Source organism: Lissotriton vulgaris, chromosome 8 (assembly GCF_964263255.1).
Source record: "Lissotriton vulgaris chromosome 8, aLisVul1.2, whole genome shotgun sequence".
In the NCBI taxonomy this organism is placed as follows: domain Eukaryota; kingdom Metazoa; phylum Chordata; class Amphibia; order Caudata; family Salamandridae; genus Lissotriton; species Lissotriton vulgaris.
This window is the reverse complement of record NC_141696.1, coordinates 604,267,059-604,285,506: the sequence shown is the minus strand read 5'-3', so window position 1 is coordinate 604,285,506 and position 18,448 is coordinate 604,267,059.

Genomic DNA, 18,448 nt, shown 5'->3' with positions numbered 1-18,448 from the left:
TGGCAAATTCTCTACTCTGATGGTTAATCCCAAAACAAATTGCAATGTAATTTTTTGTATGCTTACCTGTATGAATTGGAAAACCTTAATCCCACTGTTTAGTTCACAATGTACTTCATTGTGGCTGCGGTGTTCAACTTGAGTATGGTCTTAATCTGTGATACTTTGGGAAAGTCTTCAGCACTAATGACAATCAAGAATTTCCTCGATTATTGTTGCTGACTCTCTCCTAGAATTCCAGAACTGTGCAGTCCACATTTAGAGCCCCCTCAATCGGGTCAACATGAATTGGTCAAATATATGAGGTTCTGTGTGTCCAAGTGTTCGCCTATGCAAAAGTTCATTTTACTATTCAAATGCCTTTAATGTTGTTTGAGTCAGGCACAGCCACAAGAAAGTATTTTCCTTAGGACGTAGATTGAGGAAGTTCGTCAATCATTCATATCTACTTCTAAAACTCATACCAAATGTAAGCCTGTAAAGCTGTCCTTTACTAGACAAGTTTGTTGTATTTTCACTTGTCTCTTTGTTGTTGGTAGCTTCTGTTGCATTGTCTAGAAGTTGGGCTCCAAGGAAGGGGTAAACGAAAACTCTAGCTTACATTATAAGAATGTTCAATTCTATCAAGGACACAGATCCGGGATTATGCTTCTCTTCCTTTTCCAACAATGTTTACAGCAGCCAATGAAACAGTTCAGCATACAAAAACTACATGCCCATAAACACTGTACTTCCCCTCACAGGTCAAATGAACAAATCATATATCTTTCACCAACATATCAATCCACCATTTTGAAACCTCTTTCTTTGTCATAAACAAGCAAATAACCATAAAACTAAAGCTCTTCTTAAATCAGTTCCAGGTCCTGCAACAGCGAACATAATCAAGAACACGTCATAGACCCAGTCATCTCTCATCTCATTCTTCATATCCGAAGAAAAGAAATTAGAGAGTCCAATGTTGAAAGCAGGGCCTGGCAACGGACATCCAGAAGACCAGTAACAGTTTCATGCTTGCTTAATATATGATGAGCCTAGAGCAGAGAGGCAAAGGTGAAATCGCAAACTCGGTTTACAGAATCATCAACAAACCTAAGTAGCTTACAAAAAGGAGGGCAAAGTAGATAAAACTATATCAAGAATAGTAACATTCATCTAATAACATTTGCCGTATTGATTTGAATAATCAAATACTAGCATTCATCACAGTAATTTTGCAATCGAGTGAGATAATCCTTGCCTCCCTGTTCTTATAGAACTGAAAATTCTTATCCTGTAAGCTAGAAAAAGTTTTATTCTATGTCAGGGCCCAAAGGCTCAGATTATGCTGGTTTAAAGCTGATCAGCCATATCTGACACAATGTCAATAACAAGTTTGTGATAAAAGGTCTTACAGCTTGATTTCGCAGCCCAGTCTGTGTCCAGAATAATGTCTTCTAATCTTGACCCTAGTGGGTATGTCTTTGAAGCGATTTCTCATCTAGCTCAATGCACGAAATTGAGAAATATCGATACCTACCTCACTCAACAGTCATTGAACTCATCAGGCAAGGGTCGCAAATAACAAGGGTCCAAAAGGTGTTTAGAATGCAATCAACAACTGACCCTCTGGGGTCTGCCTCAACTCTCAAGTACATGCCTCATACTCCTTCATGCATCGCACCACACACAATTTACAATTGTCTGGGACTGCAGGGTACAAAATACAAGAATTACACTTTTTAGGTTGACATATAGTAAGGATACTCCATTCAGAGAAAACCCTCTACCTGTTAAGTCCAACTTCTTTACATCAGAAACCCTTCTGCATGATATCAAACACAATAACAGTCTATTTGGCCGAATATTGTTTCCTAGATAAATCACTAGTATCAGGCCATTTCGCCTCCAAAAATCTCAACATTAGTGAAACATCCCACAGGATGTTATCTTGGTCTCGGAGGTTTAGAAAACCACATGCTTAGCATTAATTTGCAGACCAGAGTATGCTTTCCCACTGATCTGCCCTTGAGAGGTGAATGTCTAGCAGAAATTGGGGAGCAAATGTTTATTGAGCGATAAGCTAACCCATTATCAGCCATATGGGATTAAAAAATGCATCACCACCAACAATTCTTCCTCCACGAGATTAGAACCTTGTTTGTTTTACCAGCCCACCCATTATCACAAAGCTGAAGCTTAGACTGTGTTGATAGAGGTAAACCAAGCATGTCTGATATACTGGTTAGCTTGAGCCTAAATTCCTGGCAGACTCCAACTTTGCTGGAAACCCTTAATGCCATGAGTTTCAATTGACCCGAATGGATCAGCAGGTGTGTGGGATCTGTCAGGTCCAACAACAGGTTCTCGATCACTGGAAGTGTCATCGGTAAGTCGCACACCGGTACAAAAAAGCTCGGAAACCAAAGTTGGGCCTTCTAAATCAGAGTTACTAGAATGATCTCTGCCAGGGGTGTAACACAGGCCCCTGCAGCCCCTGCGGTGCGGGGGGGCTCTCACCCTCCAGGGTGCCCCGTCAGCACCACACTTCTGGTGGGGAGCTCTAGATTGAGTCCTCAAGGTTCGTTACACCACTGATCTCTGCCACTTGTCATCTCACTTGTGATACTACTCATGAGATCATTACAAAAAGAGGGAAAGCGTAGTGGAGCAACTGAGGCCATGTCTATAGGAATGCATCTGTGGCTACAGCTAGTGGGTCCGGCCCCCAGCTGAAGAATAGTGGGAGTTGCTTGTTCAGGCGGGAGGCAAATAAGTCTGACAAGGGCTCCAGAGTTCGTGAAGGGCCTCGAAGATCTTGGGGAGAAGTCTCCAATCACCGCTATCTATTAACCAATGGGAGTATCGGTTAACCGATCGGTTAACATCGGTACAAAATCCAGGCACTGAAGTCCCGAAGGTTGAGAACCAACTGGGATCCACAGCCTTACTTCTATACCAAGACGATTGTGCTGAGGAAACTTTTTGGGTGATTGGTAAATGCTGTCTTCTTTCAAGAGCTCATGAATCTCCTGCCTGCTTGACAAATGTTTGCTCTTGAAGGGTAAAAGACAGTTGCTTGCGGATGGAGCATTGACGTAGGATGCAGTAAAATTTCAATCTGTAACCCCAAAGTGCTTCTAGAATCCATACATCTTGCAAAATCTTCGCCCAATTTTTTATGTGAAATTGACTCAAACCCCTAAAATCACCTTTGCTGGAGGACTCTCACTCACCTGTAAAACTGGGTTCTGCTCCGGAGGAGGAGGGGGTATGCTATCCACCACCCTAGAAGTGTCCTCTACCACCCCTGTTTTGGTTCTGGATGGAAAGGTGAAGCCTCTGGCTGGCTCATACCAACTGCCTCTGCCATGAAGGCTGTATCCCCTCTGAGATCCTTGGGCAGCACTGTGACCGAAAGCGCAACCTCTGTAGCATCTGGTCTTCCTAAAAATTCCCACATTTAAGAATTTTTTAAGGGAGAATTGGGCCTTGTCAAGGCACTAAACTTGGAAGCAAATTTACAGATCTCCTTAAACAAGGCTTGCTCCAAATAAAAGACCTTCAGCAGCAGTGATGCTAGCCAGGTCCCTGGGCTTAGGTTCAATCCATAGTAGGATGGGCCTCCTCCGTTCTGAGGAAATCCCACAATTAGCATTACCTAGGAGGCGGATTGCACGTTGCTCCCAACCCGCCAAGCTGTCTGCATCCATTGGTTTTGCATTATCGTTTGGTCTTGTACGACATTTCAAGGATCTTAGTTAGGGGCTCCACCAGGTCCTAGACCTTATCTTGGCAACAACTCCAAGCTCTATCAAGACCTTTCTTGGGATCCTTAGAGTACTTCGTCATAAATGTCACCCTGCTCATATCCACTTCAGGGGTGCCGATGACTTTGCTCCCTAAGGAGGGGCGGGGACACTCTGCCCGACGGCAGGAGAGGATAGCTTTCTGGAATGCATTTTTTATCCTAGCCTGGACGTAACTGTCTACCTTAGTTAGTTGGACCCACTCTGCCAGCCTAGAGTGAATGATGTCATCCAGGTCAAACTCCAAGACTTTGGGACCCATCTCCTGGGTGTGCACTTTTGTTTTGCATTTCCTCTTGCTGGGGCTTCATCGCCCTTAGAGGAGTTGGACATACAGGAGTGGCCCAAGTCTGGGTTACATCCCCGACAGACCTCCCCCCTCACACCCACCCTTCCCCATGCCTTGCTAGGCAGTGGAATTGATAACCTGTAGGCATGGTAGTTAATGTTGACGTCTGTGTTGTTTTCGTAGTGCCTCAGTACGAGCCCATTTCCTCACTTTTTTCTTGCCTTTTGAGGAACTAGTTCCCCCATTGGTCTGGGGCTGATTCATATGCAGGTCTGGGCTGGATGCGGACTGTTGCGCGTATCAATGGAGTTGTTTAGTGAAAGGCTAAAGAGCCCGGATTAAATCCTGATTTACCGATTCCTGGATGCGATTGTCCAATGCATCCACCAGCCTTTCTACCACTGAGTATTCAGGATCCTCCTTTATGAATGCCCAAGGACACACAAGCACAGAGGGGAGAGTTAGCCCCAGCCAGGCAAAACCTCACGTTAAAACATGGAGGGAGTGCCCGACAAAGCTCCTGGGCAGAGCCTATTCAAATTATTACAGCCCACCATCTAAGTGAGGAGGGTGTGAAAGGGGTGCATACACGCTGGCAAGGGCATCAGCGGCACATACACGCTACTGCTAGCTGAAGCAGGGCTAAGATTGTTAGCTTTAATGGGCATAACACTTCAATCTGACCCGGTATACAGCACTGGTGATAGCGTCTTGCATGCTTCAAAGACACGCTATAGCCTCATGTGAGCACCCATTTCCATGGAAATTGGACTAGAGCAAGGAATTTGTCCTCAGTCTGCTACCCGAGCCACAATAAGGAGCCGGTCAGGCGACCATGCTCCTCAGTACTTCGCAACTGCCAGGGAAAAATTACATTGCTTTAGACAACTGAGATAAATGTTGACGATAACGCAGGCTGGTACCCCAAAGAAGCATTTAACACACTACATAACAACATGAACAAAGAAGGAATAAAGTGTACTTATCCTCGGCTTCATAGCATCCAAGAAACAGGATTCAAAATGGTGGACTAACTATTTATGTTTGTCAACGATATAGGATTGATTCTTGTGACTTGTGGAGAGGAAGTACAGTGTTTATGGAAAATGTAGTTTATGTTAAACTGTTTAATTGGCTGTAGTGTTGTGCTTTAGTGTTCCAGGTCACGTGCGTGGCAGGGAACTCTAGGAGCGCAGGGTGGAGCGAAGTACGCAAGCAGCCGTGGTGGCAGGACGTTCTCCCGGCGTTCTCTCGGGAATGCTATAATTAAATAAAGTGCACCTAAATAATTACATGGCGTCCGCCTCTCCTTCACTGTAAGCCCACTCCTACATATTGGCAGCGAGGCTGGGAGGTGAGGCCAACATTCCAGCACGCCCCGGACGCCAGTGACCGGCGCACGGACGACACAACCACGAGAGAGAGCGGCAGCGGGAACAGAGAGAGTCCCCCGCACACCCGGTAACGGTGGGAAGCAGGAGGCAGTGTAGATGCCCCAGTAGGCCTCACCCTGAAGCCCTGAGCACAAACTTAGCTGGACTCTGCCACCCAAGCAGTGAGGCATCAGCGTGCCCTGTGCGTCCCGAGCCTGCAGCCCGATTGCTGAGGAACTACACACACAAGGCACCTCCGCCACCGAGGTAAGGGAGGGACCACACCACGCTTCCCCTGGCTGCACCAGCAGGTCCCTTACCACACCAGCAGCGTTACAGCCCAGAGGGAAGTTGCACCAGTCTTCCCCACAGCCCCCTACCTCAGCCACGGCACAGTGACATTCACCACGCACCACCAGTCAGGCAGCTGGAGGGGCCACGCCATTCAGAGGGCCGCAGGGGCCTTGTCCACGTCTCGCAGCACGGAACAGCTCCCAGCTGTAGGGAAGCAAGACCCTGGCGCGCCAAAGCAGAGGAGGAGAGAGTCTACCGACCCTAGAAGGGGCAATAGGCCAACAGGGACAAAGCGTGCCAGGGAGCCCCAGAGCGCAGGAAGAATCGCCTCAACAGGTGGCCGCCATGTGCGCGCAGACCTTCTCCCTCACCAACCCGGTCCCCTTGCCACCTAAGCCAGGGGAACCCACCATGAAATGGGAGGACTGGAAGGAGTATATTTTTAACTATATCTCTGCGTTAGAAGACGAAGGGGGCACAGAATTCCCCAGCAGGCGAAAAAAAAGATACTGTTACACAACTTGGGCCCAGAAGGCATTAGAGTGTACAAGAACCTAATCCCAAAACCCAGACATGCCGACGATGAAGATGTGTTCCAACATGCCCTAGATGACCTGGACAGCCATTATCAACCGGTAGTCTGCACTGCCATCGATCGGTTCAACTTCTATCACCGGAAACAGAAGGTAGGAGAGTCAGTTGATGAATATGTTGCAGCACTGAGAAGACTAGCAGTTACCTGCAAATTCGGAACACTACACTACTACCTCATCAGAGACCAGATCATCATACACACGGTAACTACATTGTTACAGGAGAAACTGTGGGTCAGTGGGGAGGCTCCCCTCAAAGAAATAGTGGCCATGGTAAAAAATGCGGAACTCTTGAAGAGATGAGCAGAAGCCGCAAAAAAGGAACACACCAGTACACCCATAGAGGCTAAAGTGGCGGATGAAAATCCCCAAGAGTGGAAGCGAACGGAGAGGAGGAACACACACCAGCAGAGGAAACAGACTCCCAGAATGGCCACAACCCAGAAAACCCAAAGTGATGACAAGAATACGTGCTACCGATGTGGAAGCAGAGACCATGTAGCCAGCGACAAACAATGCCCTTCATTCAGAGCCAAATGCATGTTCTGCGGAGTCATGGGACACTTCGAGAAGGTATGCAGGCGCAAACCGCAGAAAGCATCTGTGAAATATGTCGCACCAGAACAAGGAACAGAAGAGGGAGGCACAGACGATGACGGGACAGCGTGCTGTGCATAGAAGTCTTGGTGTTGGGTATAGACTGCGCCCCGCTCACGCAAACCACAGTGTGACATATTTATAGGTGGCATCCTGGTCTCTTTGGTGGCCGACTCTGGGTCACCATACACCATCATACAATGCAGCATTTGGGACAGGGACTTCGCACCTACAATACTACACACCTCCGGGCCACGAACATCCACCCAGTCACCTTTACCGGAGAACCGATTCCCATGGTGGGGTTTCGCCCACTCAAATTTGAGTTCAAAGGCCCCACAGCAGAGGGTAGAGGCGAAGGGGCCCTCGGTATTAGGATGGAAGGACCAAGGAGAGCTGGGTATCCAACTAAATCCCGGGGGCACGATGCAGGTGCTGATGACAAACTCGACACAAGAGCATGAGGCCAACAGATGGAAGACGGGATTCCCCACGGTCTTCGGGGGCACCATCGGATAACTGACAAAGTTCATGCACAGGATATGCCCCAAGGAAGGTGCCAAGCCAGTGAGCCACAAAGTGTGGAACATCCTGTTTCAGTGCGGAGACGCAGTACAGCAAGAATTGCAGACATTGGAAGACAATGGAATCATACAACTAATCGAGAGTGCGGAATGGCTGGCGCCCCTGGTCGTGGCCAGGAAGCCCAACGGCAAGGTATGCCTATGCATTGATTTGAGAGAACTGAATAAGAACATCTTGATAGACATGTTTACCTTGCCAAGGATAAATGAGATGCTTGCCCAGACGAAGGACATCAAGTGGTTTTCCACCATAGATCTAACCTCGGCGTACCACCAAATTGCATTGCACCCAACCTGCAAGAAACTCACATCATTTATCACGCCCTTCGGGTGCTACCAGTTCCGGTGGATGCCGTTTGGCTTGGCATCCACTGCAGCGGTCTTCCAAAAGCTGATGCACAAAGTGTTCAAGGAGTGCAGTACTTTCAGGACGACATCTTGATCATGGGCAGGACCAAAGTGGATCATGACACCAAGCTAGACACAGTACTACGTATCCTAGCATGGAATGGCCTCACGGCAGAGTAGGACAAGTGCAAATTTGGAGTGACCTCAGTCACGTACTTGGGCCATGAAATAAGTGACAAAGGTGTTGCACCGAAACAGGCGCATGTGCGAGCGATACAGGATGCTCCCACACCGAGAAGCAAGGACGACGTCCGGTCCTTCCTTCGTATGGCGGAGTTCTACAGCAAGTTTGTTCCCCACTTTGCCACCAAAACACACAATTTAAGACAGCTTCTTAAGGGAAAGACCACCTTCACGTGGTCAGACGCAGCCCAAGGCGAGTTTCAACAACTGAAAGAGGACATATGCTAGGCGGCGCCATTGCACAGATTTGATCAACGGGCATTGTCGATCCTCACCACGGATGCGAGCGACAGGGAGTTCAGGGGCAGTCCTCATGCAGAGAACAGAGGAGGGCACGACCACAATAGTCAGTTTTGCGTCACGGTCCCTGACCCCGAACGAAGAGAAATTCAGTGTGGTGGAGAAGGGGATGCTAGCGGCAGCCTGGGCGATGGAGAAGTTCTGCCAATTCCTTTGGGGTTCGAGGGTCCTACTCCGAACAGACTACAAGCCGTTAGTGAAAGTGCTTATGTCCAGTGGACATTCGAATGCCACGCCCAGAATAGCCAAGATGACACTGAAACTTCTGGACTATGTGTACGATGTCGAATACATCCCCGGAGCGAAGAACAAGGTAGCAGACTAAGTCAGCAGAGCAGCGGCTATGGAGGAAGCCCCTACGGAGGGAGAGGATGAGTCCTACACCGTGGCCTTCACTGAGGATCACGAAAAGTAATCAGCACACAAGAGTGGAAGGAAGCATATGACACAGACGCCTGCCTCAAGGAACTCAAACAATTCATAGTCATGGGATGGCCGGAGAAGAGACACTTGAACGCTGACCTAAGGAAATTCCATGTAGTTCGTGAAGAGCTGTCAGTGGGAGACAAGGACACGTTTATACTACGAGGGGACAAGATCGTTCCTCCCGGCCAACTGAAATAACTTCTACTCGCAATACTACACAATGGACATCTGGGTATAGTAAAAACTAAACTGAGAGTCAAGCAGGCATACTGGTGGCCTGCCATGGACAGTTGCGTGGAAAGGCACGTAAGAGAATGCACACAGTACAGCAATGCGGACAAGACGCAGACCACACAACAGCCCCCGTTGGGAAAATTCACAAATCCTGCCAACCCGTGGGATGAACTGTCGGTGGACATTTTAGGCCCCATCCTAAATGCGCTGGGCACACCTAAATATGTCATCGCGCTGGTCGACAGGTATTCCAAATGGCCAGAACTCGAGACTTGTGAAGTAGTAGACACGGGACGCAGTACTGGCATTCCTCACCTCCACGTTCCTTCGAGAAGGGATTCCAAGGATCATTACCTGTGACAACGGGCCGCAATTCATGCCTGACAAGTGGAATGAGTTCATGAACAGGAATGGAATACAAGTGAAACACACTCTGGTATATCACCCGGCTGGAAATGGTCTGGCCGAAAGATTTAACCGTGTGATTATAGGGTCAGTGCAAGCAGCAATCAGTGCTGGGAAAAACTGGGACACTGAACTCAAAAGCACAGCATGGGCCTACCGCATCACCCCACCAAGACAGGATACAGTCCCTTCAAGAATCTGGGAGGACGAGATCCCTTCACTCGGGATGACATAGTGTGGAAACAACGGACAGTGCAGAGCAAGTGGTCCCTGGCGGTGGTACGTCGCAACTTGGAAGCAGCGCAGACGATATACACAGACTACTACAATGCCAGACACAACATCAAGGAAACATCTTTGGAGAAGGTTGAGTGGGTCAGGGTCAAACTGGCCCAGCAGAGGAGGAAAGGCGACAGGAAGTACAGTGCACCTTTGCAAGTGCGGGAAGTGTACAACCGTACGGCCAAGCTGAGTGTTGGAAAAATATGGTCCCACGACAGAATGACCAAGTGCAATTGAGTCATGAACTGGGGCAAAGAGGCAGACAAGGCATCAGCAAGTGGAGACGACGAGAACACAGATGAGGAAGAGAGGATGGCAGAAACCGAAACACCGAACAGCAGTGCCAGAGACACAGATCCTGAGGGAACTAGCTTCAGAAGGATGCAGGAGGAGCTAGGGAGCACGGGGCAAAGAGTGAGGCTGGAAGATCAAGAGGCGGAGGAATTAGAAGGCGGAAGCCCCACGCAAGAATCACTCTGCGACCCTACCCCGCTGAGTAGTGCAGGAGACACAAGAGCAAGCACACCACTGAGACACACCGGATCAGGAAGAGTCGTAAGGGTGCCAAGACGTTATTGATAGTTTGACATGGACTCATGAATGCCCGCCCGGTGGGACCACGTGGGGTATCGTATGAAGTTCTTAGTTACTGCTTTTGTCATGTTGATAAAGGAGGGAGATATGTAGAGTTGCGCTCTAGTGTTCCAGGTCACATGCGTGACAGGGAACGTTAGGAGAGCAGGGCGTAGGGAAGTACGCGAGCAGCCGCTTCGCCAAGACGTTCTCCCGGTGCTCTCTCGGGAATGCTATCATTAAATAAAGTGCACCTAAATAATTACATGGCGTCCTCCTCTCCTTCACTGTAAACCCACTCCTACATTGGCATCTATGAAAACTGCCAGTAAAGGAAAAGGAGCATAAGCTGCGCCTCTGAATCATGACATAAAATTAGGGAAGGTAATCATGAAGCATACTGTAAGTGACATCCGCAGTGGTGTAGCTGCCACATGAAACTGAATGTGCTTGAGAGAAATCACTTTCATTATGCATATGAGTGGGGCAGAAGGCAGCAACTTGGCCTCCTGAGGGGGCATATACCATCTTTGGGCATATAAAGAGGCAGAGGATGGTAGCTGCAGAGCCCCCATTGAGTGACAGCAAGGCGATAGGTTCCAACGAGCATCCGCTAGTTGCTGTCATTTTGGCCTCCATAACATCCCTGAGAAGGGAGATGAACCCCCCCACACCCACCCACTAACTAAGTGATACAGGCAGGCAAGTGTGGGAGCGGGTGGGTCTCCCAGAGAATAGGGGATATGATCTCTAAGGAGGAGGAGGGAAGGATTGGGAGGACCTAACCAAAGGAAGGCAAGTGGGTCGCGGTCAGTAAAGGTAATAAGAGGGAGCCCCAGGAACCTTAGCGATGAAAGTAGAGGAATTGAGGGCTCCATGAATATTCAAGAAGCTAGCTTGATGACCAAGTATGATTAAGACGAGCCCCTCAGGGACAAAAACGCAAGGAAGGGGTCCAGAATTCTCATATGGAAGAGACGATTACCGAAATAAGTGATGACTACGAGACCAACAGTAGGCAAGGGTCCCAGAGGGGAGACCCCCTACCTGCTAACATTGTAGAAGAGGAAAGTGGGAGACTAAGGGTCGGTACCTGGCGGAGCATGGCTTTATCTGGTCTTCCCCCAGGTGTCTTTGTGCAAGTGGCACATGCCACAAAATGTTGGGTTGGGATAGGTCAGGAGTGCCAAAGGGTGCGGTCAAGGAACAAGGGAATTTTAGGCAAGAGGCGGGGGGTTATTCCTTCTTGTGGTGACATGGTATGGAGGACAGAGAAGCTGAAGAAGGGTGTGTTTTTGTGAGAGAATTATAAAGTTAAGTCAGGGGCATTTATTTGTAATGGTGTCAAAAGAGAATGACTTGGCTCGTGAAGCCCTTAGAATGTTATGTGCTGCGGGACATGAGGATTTGATTCGGTCTGGAGTGCAGGAGAAGGCGTGGGCCTGGATGGCTTTAAGGGGGAGGCCCCTGTGGTAGTTGCTGCTTGCTCACCACCAAGAGCAAAGAAGGCAGCAAGGTTAGCTAAAGAGACAATACCTATGGGCAGTGGAAGAGTCAGGGTAGAAAATGCGAGACTACCTGTTGAGCAGGAGCTGGCTGACAAGCACAGGCAGTCTCTCATGAGGAGGCATCCTGGTGCGGGCATGCGTCAGAAAGGCCAGGGTGGTAATGTGGTTTCTGGGCAGGCAGCAACATCCTAATGTTGGACTTTGCCCTTTTTGCAGGGTCATCCCTGAACTTTTTGCCTTCCTCCTAGCCTTTTTCTGACATGGTGTTGGTGGTTTTAGAACTCTGGCCACTTTAGCCCTGCTTTCCAGTGTAAATTGCGTGTGCTCTCTGCGGTAAATGTGAGAAGTTGGCCTGGTATATGATGTCCACTATTCTAGTGGGCACCTTGCACCAGTCCAAATGACCCTTTTTGATGGTAGGTTGTAAAGTCAACCTTATAGAAAGCTATCCTAGAGGTAGCTGTGGAGAGCAGCCTTCAGGCTAAGACTTTGGAGACGAGTTAAGCGAGTTGTTTTACCATTTTTAATCTCTTGAGTACCAAATGAAAGCACACCACACAAGTTATATATCAAATATATATGTATTTATTCTAAACACAACCCCTCTGGACTCTTTATGAGGTCAGAGGTAAAAGTACAATACAAGGAACTTAATCAGCATACGATAAGTTGCACAGTATATGTTATGCCCTAGGGGCCTCGCAAACTATATACTAAAATAGTGGTATAAGAACCACGTCTGGAATAGAAATCAGGCCTAGGGCCTGTGAAATTGCTGGGGCTTCTAGGAACAACCAAAGGTTAGGATGTAGGAGGCCCCCGGGAGACGCGTGCAGTGTCTAAACACAGCCATGGGTTACCATTGACTTTCTATGGGAAACAAACAAGTTACAAATTTACAATTTAAGGACACTTCTAGGTTAACTACGATGGAACCCTTTTAGACTTAGACACTTTGAGAGTCTAGACCCACGGGAGCACCGGAGTACTCGTGTTACCTCACCCAGGGAAACCTGGGTGCATTGGTGCCTTTTGGTGTCGGGTTTCGTCGTCGATTCCAATGGAGAGCTGCGAAGAAGTGCTGCAGGCGACCAGAGGAAAAGTGTCCAGGTGGATCTAAGGGTGGATCGAAGATGTGAAGAACCTGAAAGCAGAAGGGGCAGAGTCTGGGTCACTAGCCATTGACCAGGATGGCGATGGGAAGCTGCCAGACAATATCGGGTGATTTCAGGTGCAAGTGATGAAGTTTGTCTCTGTAGCCACGAGGTCCAGGAGGTGTCGACGATGATCAGGAGCTGGATTCGAGCTGTCCCACAAAGGATCTAGTTGACTGCGGTGTCGGATTCTGGATTGGACCCAACAAGCCCTGGCAAACGCAATCCAAGCAAGATGTCAAGATTGGCTTTGGTGCAGACCAGCAAGGTCTGAGGAACTTCTCCTTTGCAGGGAAGTTGGAGCAAGCCTGGAACAACCAGGAAAGTAAAGTAAATCAAAGATTGGTCTTCTTGGGGGTTTACTAGCCAACGGACTAGGAACCGCAAAGACGCATCAAGCTGAAATGCACAAAGCGGGCCCACGGGGCACTCGTAGAGTGTGGGCCTCTGAGCTTCGGTGCAAAAGGTGCTCAGGGCTGGGGCTTCAAGCACCCCAATGCACAACTTAGGGATACCTCGGGAAGTAGGTGCAGCTTGCAAAATGCAGGATGTCCAGGAGTTCCTGTCCCACGTCTCTCGTGTCCGACACAGGTTCCAGTTTTGCTGGGAATGCAGGTCAGTGTCAGAGATGTCTGGAAGTATGTGTCCTGTGTCGCAGATTCTTCAGGATCCGGCAGGAGCCTCGAAAATGCAGACGTCAAAGATGCAGTTGGTGCTTGTTTGAACAGGGTGGTCACTCCTTGACCACAAGGGAGATGTGTTCTATCTTCCAGTTGATATGGAATGTTGAAGGTCCAAGATATATGTTGCAGAGTTCCGTCCAGGGTAATCTACAGTCCTAGGGACTGGGATCCTATTCTTATAGCAAGATTAGGGGTTGGGCTAACTCTAAGGTCCCTCCTATGGGTGAACCTGAGGATGGGGTGGTTAGACCCCTTCCCCTTTGTCCAGTTTCGCGCCAGAGCTGGGGCTGAGTGCCCCAGCAACCGGTTTGAACTGGGAAATGCATGGAGCACCTTGTGTGCCCCAGGCAGTGTCAGAAAAGCATTCACTAAATGCAACCCACCCTGCCCCAATACACTAAAGCTTGCCTGAGGAGGTGCCAGCACCTCCCTGGACAGGAAACCTATTGTTCAGGCCTCCCCTGCCGGAGTTTCGTCCAGCAGCAGGAGGGCAGACTCGTGTCTGTGGCAGCAGCATCCATTTTGTGATGATGGGACTCTGTTTAACTTTAACCGGGTTTTGGTGTAGTATTCCAAAGTGTTTGACACCTTATATGACATGTTTTGATAAAGCCAAACCAAAGTTAGCATTAAACGCAAGGATTATAATGCACTTAAGAGTATATGGTATGGCTATATCATAGACCAGCTATAAGGAGATGGTTCCGAAAGCTGCAGAGGGGGTCAGCTCATGCTAGGGCACCCTCACACACAAAACCAAGCACTCTGCCTCCAGGATTTTCAAGGCCTGCCATAGGAGTGACTTATAGGTTATATAGGTATATATATATATATTAAACAACATCAAAACTTGGGGCTGCTTTTGCCCCAATGCCGGTGGCGACAGCTTTTTTTCTTTTTGCAATTGCATCACTTTCTTTTGCTATTCCATTTTTTCAAAATTATTTTTCGTCCTTTTAAACCTTCATACATTCTCAATCTCATACATTTAAATCCTCCAGCAAGATTCTGCAGTTTTCTGGGTTTCTCATGTTATCACGGGCCATCCGAACCTCTTTCCAATAACACGTACTGAGGCAAAGTTCATTAAAAAGCAGTTTAATAAACCCAATGCATTTCAGACCACACAGGGTCCTTCGTCAGGGATAACTGTGAAATTAATTAAAACATACTCAGTCAGTGATTGCACGAATGTATATACTTAATTTCAGCATTTCTTAAATCGACATCATTGCAAGTTATCAAATCTTCATCATCGAAGTGAACCTTCCTTTCCATGTTGGCTCCATATTCCCCATGTTCCCCATTCCTCTGTGTCTTCCCTCTTCCCCCACTATCTCGCCGTGAGTGCCCTCCCTTCGTTGACAAGTTTTGATGTTGTTTAATTTCACACGTGCTGTTGTGGGCTTAGCACGTCAACGGTGAGCACGCATAAGATTAACATTCGGTTTAAAATGGAAGAAGAAATTGTGAGAACAGGTGTGCAACACGCCCTTGTATGATATATATATATATATTACCTATTGGCGGTCGCCAGTAGGTATATATAGTTAGGACCTAGTTACCATAGGAAATTCTGAGCATTCTATTGGGAATAACTTTGGCGCCGATTGAGGGGTCTGCCTGTATTTTTCCTTAAATTTGCCTCCCTGCGCTCCGCTCCTTCCCTGAAAGTTTCGCGGGGATTCGTCAAGCGGGAGCCGAGAAAAAAGGGGGGGGTCCCAAAACGTGTTTTCCCCATGTTAATTTCTATAGGGACATTCTGACAAGGCTACAGCTTGAACGGCTGAACTGAATTATATCAGATTTGGCAAAATGGTAGGGACTGGTATGCAGCAGTGCCTTTTGTATGTTTGGTGTAAATCCCTCCAGTAGTTCATGAGAAAATTGAATTTGAAATTTTTCAAATGGCATTTTCTATGGGACCTTTAGACACGGCTACAGCCCGAACGGCTGAACGGAATTACACCAAACTTGGCAAAATGGTAGGGACAGGTATGCAGTAGTGCCTTTTCTATATTTGGTGAAAATCCCTCCAGTAGTTGATGAGAAAATGAATTTGAGCAAATTATATATCTATATGCGCTCAACATTCTATTGGGAATAACTTTGGCGCCGATTGAGGAATCTGTGTGTAATTTTCCAGAATTTTGGCCAGCTCCGTTCCGCTCCTTCCCTGAAAGTTTTGGGGGGATTCGTCAAGCGGGGGCCGAAAAGGGGGTCCCAAAACGTGTTTTCCCCATGTTAATTTCCATAGGGACCTTTAGACAAGGCTACAGCCCGAACGGCTGAATGGAATTACACCAAACTTGGCAAAATGGTAGCGCCTGGAATGCAGATGTGCCTTTGCTATGTTTGGTGAAAATCCCTCCAGTAGTTCTTTAGAAAATTAATTTTGAAATGTTTCAAATGGCATTTTCTATGGGACCTTTAGACACGGCTACAGCACGAACGGCTGAACGGAATTACACCAAACTTGGCAAAATGGTAGGGACAGGTATGCAGTAGTGCCTTTTCTATATTTGGTGAAAATCCCTTACGTGAGCGAGCGAGTTTCTGATTGGCTGGCAGTCGACTGTCAACATTCCAAGCTGTCCAAACCAGGAAGTGTTGGCCACCATCTTGTTTTTCAGGAGAACTGAGGCACAAGATAGCCCAAAACAAGAGCGGAAAACACGAAAAGGGGGCAGGGTAGAGAACCCCCAACCCTCTAGCCCTTCTCAGGGGGTCCCAAAAGGACCCCCAAGGGCAAAAAAAATAATATCACGGGGAACGCGCACCGTATGTGTAGGGTTCGCGTACCGTGCGCGTACCCCGCGATTTGAAAAAAATAACATTTTTTTTGCATATGGTGGTCCTTCTGAGACCCCCTGAGAAGGGCTAGGGGGTCAGGGGGTCTCAACCCTGCCCCCTTTTCGTGTTTTCCACTCTTGTTTTGTGCTCTCTTGTGCCTCACTTCTCCTGAGAAACAAGATGGCTGCTCAGGTGGTCCCAGAAGGATAATAACATATATAAACGTTATCCGCTAATAGAATTAGCATTTACAAAACCTTTGAAATTTATTGAAAAAAATAAAGGTTTCACGCCTGATATAGTTAGGAATTAGCATTTACAAAAACTTGCAAATTCACTGAAAAAATCATAGGTTTCAAGCCTTATATAGTTAGGAATTAGCATTTAAAAAACCTTGCAAATTCACTTAAAAAAACATAGGTTTCAGGACTTATATAGTTAGGAATTACCATTTAAAAAACCTTGCAAATTCACTTAAAAAACCATAGCTTTCAGGCCTTATATAGTTAGGAATTAGCATTTTAAAAACCTTGCAAATTCACTTAAAAAACCATAGGTTTCAGGCCTTATATAGTTAGGTATTAGCATTTAAAAAAACATTGAAATTGCTCCTATATAGTTAGTTGTACTAACTATATTTCGAGGACCCGCAATCCACTGCTGATGATGTCACATATTACATCATTCATGACATGGTCAGTGACATCACTGATGACATCACTGATGACATCTCAAATGACATCACTGATGACATCTCATTTGACATCACTGATCACATCACTGATGATATCATTCATGTGATAATACGATGCACATCCTCACACTCTAATATAACCTTTGATACACCCAGTGTTAAATACAGACTACCGTTCTTGAAACCATTGACACACCAATACCAGTTACTACATATGCACTCACTGATTCCTAGGTCTACACACACATTCACTCATTTATCCATAGAATCACTCATACATACAGTCACTCATCAATACAACACTATCATATGCACTCATACACCTATACAGACACTCACACACTGCCCCTCATCCATGGAGTTACTCACACACCTAGTCAGTCATGCAAAGAATCAATCACATTCCCATTATCTCATCTAAACAGTTATACACACAACACCTTACTTATTCAAACATATACTAACACATACTCACTCTCTTATACACTCACTGATACAAGTACACAATGATCCATATAGCCACTCATACATTCACTGGCTCTCATGTATAGTCATTTATATATGCCAACTCTCACATGCACTGTGTTTTACATATGTACTTACTTGCACATGTAGCACTGAGATATCCATTCACTCACCAACACACCCATGCACACAGTCAACCGACCATATGGCTGTTTCCACATGCACTCTTGAACTCATACACCTAGTGAATCAACTGCTCACACATCTGTGCACAAAGTCACACACCTCCCAGCCACCCACACATACACACAGTCTCCCATTCAAATACTCGGGCAACCAATCAATAACCCATATAGCCACTCATATAGCTACTGATCAACACATGCAGCAGCTTACACAACAACAGACATACTGATGCACACATTCAGACAGTTTAGTCACTAATCCATGTTTTTAGTAAGACATATTTAATCACTCACTCATACAGTCAGTCACGCACCTACTAAATCCTTCATCCAGACACTTATACATCCACTCATTCTTCAATATGTAAACTTTACAGAAATACACAGTCAATGGATGATGTCATCAGTGATGTCATCATTGATGTCAAATGAGATGTCATCAGTGATGTCATCCGTGATGCCATTTGAGATGTCATCAGTGATGTCATCAGTGATGTCACTGACCATGTCATGAATGATGTAATATGTGACATCATCAGCAGTGGATTGCGGGTGCGCGAAATATAGTTAGTACAACTAACTATATAGGAGCAATTTCAATGGTTGTTTAAATGCTAATTCCTAACTATATAAGGCC